The sequence below is a fragment of the Gossypium hirsutum genome, chromosome A08 (genome assembly GCF_007990345.1).
Source record: "Gossypium hirsutum isolate 1008001.06 chromosome A08, Gossypium_hirsutum_v2.1, whole genome shotgun sequence".
Lineage (NCBI taxonomy): Eukaryota > Viridiplantae > Streptophyta > Magnoliopsida > Malvales > Malvaceae > Gossypium > Gossypium hirsutum.
This window is the reverse complement of record NC_053431.1, coordinates 115,943,209-115,946,909: the sequence shown is the minus strand read 5'-3', so window position 1 is coordinate 115,946,909 and position 3,701 is coordinate 115,943,209. Positions and strand designations below refer to the sequence as shown.

The following is a 3,701-nucleotide window of genomic DNA, read 5'->3' as shown; positions in this document are numbered from 1 at the left end:
GAGAGAGATAAGGCGCATCTTACGATACACGGAGAACGAGAAAAAAGACGATACTCAACCTCCAACTGACAAGATGGCTGAAAACCAAGGCAATCAGCTACCTCCTGCAATTGCGACTAATGAAAATCCTTCTCTATGTACTATGTATGACTATGCTAAACCCTCTTTAACAGGAACTAAATCTAGTATAGTTAGACCTGTTGTAGCTGCAAATACTTTTAAATTAAAACCTAGCACTATTCAGATGATACAGCAGTTTGTTCAGTTTGATGGTTTGCAGGATGAAGATCCCAACGCTCACTTGCGATACATTTAAAATCAATGGCGTTTCTGATGATGCCATTCGCCTTCGGTTATTTCCTTTTTCATTGAAGAACAAAACTAAACAGTGGTTGAACTCGTTACCACGAGGGTCAATTACTACTTGGGAACAAATGACTGAGAAATTTGTACTAAAATATTTTTAGCCGGCTAAAACGGCTAAATTACGTAATGGTATCTCTTCTTTTGTGCAGATGGATTTAGAAACACTTTACGATGCATGGGAGAGATACAAGGACTTTTTGAGAAGGTGCCCCCACCATGGGTTACCGCTTTGGCTACAAGTACAAACATTCCACAATGGTCTGAATCCCTCGACTCGACAAATGGTTGACGCAGCTACTGGCAGAACCATCAACAATAAAACACCTGAAGAGGCTTATGAATTCATTGAAGGAATGTCACTGAATAACTATCAGTGGCAAGTCATGAGGACTAAGCCAACAAAAACAGCCGGCGTTTATAACGTCGACTCAGTTACTATGCTATCAAATCAGGTAGAACTTCTCAATAAAAAGATTGATGGTTTTCTTGGTTCTACACAGGTACAACCAATAATGAGGTGTGACTCAAGCGGAAGAGGTGTGCATACAGAATATCAATCCTTCAATCCCACAACCGAAAAGGAACAAGTCAACTATATGGGTAACAATAACTTTAGATCTCGAAATAACCCATACACTAATACTTATAATGCAGGGTGGAGGAACCACCCAAATTTTTCATGGGGCAGTCCAGGAAATCAAAGACCACAACATCCTTTGGGTTACCAACAACCACCCTACCAACAGGAGAAGAAGCCAAATCTTGAAGAGATACTCTCAAAGTTCATATCAGTGTCAGAAACCTGTTTCCAAAATACCGAGACAACACTTAAAAATCAACAAGCATCGATCAAAGACTCGAAACTCAGATAGGCCAGCTTTTCAAACTGATCTCCGGATGGCCACAAGGTAGTTTGCCAAGTAATACAAAACCTAACCCAAGGGAACAACTCAACGCAATTAATACTCAAGATGACGAAGGAGTCGTTGAGCCTGAACCAGAACCAAAGCAAGAAACAGTGGTAAGCAAAGGGAGAGATAAGGTAGACCAAAATACAAACAAACCAGTGACTGTCGAATATAAACCTCGTGTGCCTTACCCTAACGCGACAAGGAAAGACCACTCAGACAAAAAATTCAGTAAATTCCTTAAACTTTTAAAAAAATTACATATTAACTTAACGTTTATTGAAGCTTTGTTACAGATGTCAAATGCAATGAAATTTTTAAAAAAGATTTTAGTAAATAAGCAGAAGTTGGATAAAACATCACATGTGGAGCTAAACGCAGTCTACTTAGCTATTCTACAGAATAAGCTACCCCACAAATTGAAAGATCCAGGGAGTTTTACAATTCCTTGCTTAATTGGTAGTTTAGATATAAGTCATGCATTAGCTAATTTAGGGGCTAGTATTAACGTAATGCCTTACAAAATGTTTAAGCAACTAGGTCTTGGGAAACCTAAACAAACTAGGATGAGCATTCAATTGGTAGATAAAACTATAAGATTTTCTAGGGGTATTATTGAAGATGTACTCGTGAAAGTAGATAAGTTCATATTCCCTGTTGATTTCATTGTTCTAGACATAGAGGAGGATAATAACACCCCTTTGATTTTAGGGAGGCCCTTTTTAGCAACTACTAAAACAATTATTGATGTTGGCACAGGTGAGCTTACACTTCGTGTGGGAGATGAAACGATCACCCTTCAAGCTCGTAATTCTGGCATCACATTGAACATTAAAGGTAATAGTCCACACCAATCTACTAAAACTGACAATATGACTTTCCAAAAATTAAGCTTCAAAGAAGTTCACGAGCCATGTTCCAAAAATGATAGAGAACACAATCATGAAGAACGAAGGCTACAGATAGAGGAGCTAGACGAATGGCGAGCACACAAATCGAGAACACATGATAAACTGAAACTATGCCAAAACAAGCCCGATGCCTTTCCTAATCAACTTAAAGTTGGCGATAAAGACTTACTAGATGCTGCAGATCCCCACATTGTCACTACCACACCGAATGAGGAAATCCCTCTTACGGTACTCAGTATTTTTCCATTCGGTACGGTGGAGGTGAGTCACCCCAAGTTCGGCACTTTTAAGGTAAACAACACCCGTTTAAAACATTATTTTAATGAGATTGATAGCAGGAATAAGGAGTACGAGCAGGGCATGGTTTCCCTAAAACACGGGATGCGATAAATCCCCACGGCCGTGCGACATAACCGTGGACGAACTTGATACGTGAACACAGGCATGGGAATGGAAAAACACGAGCATGCCAGGGGTAAGGCTCAATTCTGTTTCTTCGACACGAGCATGAGACACGCCTGTGCCGTTAAGCCGTGGACAACAATACACGGGTGTGGTACCCTAACACACGGGCGTGGAAGAAGAGAACAAAGCTAGGCATGACTGTGCGACATGGCCGTGTACCACACACGCCCAAGCCACACGGGCGTGGGATAATAGCCGAGCATGACCTAAATTGCAAAATTTGAAAAACATGGGCTCACCTTCAGCGTACACGGGCGTGGCCCTAGGCCGTGTGCACCTCCCCTATATAAGCAAATCACTGTTCATTTTCTTCTTCCTTTCAAAACCCTAGCCGAAATCTCTCATTCTCCACTCCCTAATCCCTATTCTGACCACCATTTCTCGGATTCTCATTTCTCCAACCCCCAAACCATCCTAAAATCCACTTCCCCTGCATTAATCCTCACTTTCCCATCTCTTTTCCCTCCATTTTCTTTCCACACGGCTGTACCCCCTGCCACGCCCGTGCGCAGCCTCCAATTTCATTTTTAAAGCTCAATCTCTCTCCCTTAGTGCCTTCAATGTCATCTTCAAAAGGAAAGAAAACCGTCGTACCAGCCTCGAAGAAGAGGAAGGGAATGTCATCTTCCGCGGGTCCAATGATGAAGATGTTTAGAAATTTTTATTTTATTATTTTATGTTTTTAATTTTTATTCAAACTACTTTTTATTTTTTATTTTTATTTTTTTAGCAGATTTAAAATTTTATTATAAATTTTGGTTATTTCTTTTCGAGTACTTATTCTTCCTACTATCCCCTAAAAACTTCCTGATTTTATCACAATTATATAGAGCTCTTAAGCTCATCCTCACATAGGAACTAAAACTCCATCGGGAAAGGTTCTCCACAACTGCCATGTCCTGCTCGACCACGACCATAGCTACCACTAGATATAATATTCTTTTGGCGTAAGACTTATGGCCTAATGAACCTCTACGACTGCCGGAGTATCCTCCCCCACTCTCGAACCGATCACTCTTCAAAACTCTAGTTCGAGGAATTCATCATACAG

General features: G+C 40.6%; 1 non-coding gene across 1 annotated transcript; it reads right to left on the bottom strand.

The window, feature by feature from the left end:
* Positions 1-482: 482 nt before the first annotated feature.
* LOC121205869 (small nucleolar RNA R71) lies at positions 483-589 on the bottom strand. The gene has a single exon (XR_005900942.1). It is a non-coding gene; the product is annotated as a small nucleolar RNA R71 (small nucleolar RNA).
* Between the last annotated feature and the right edge of the window lie 3,112 nt (positions 590-3,701).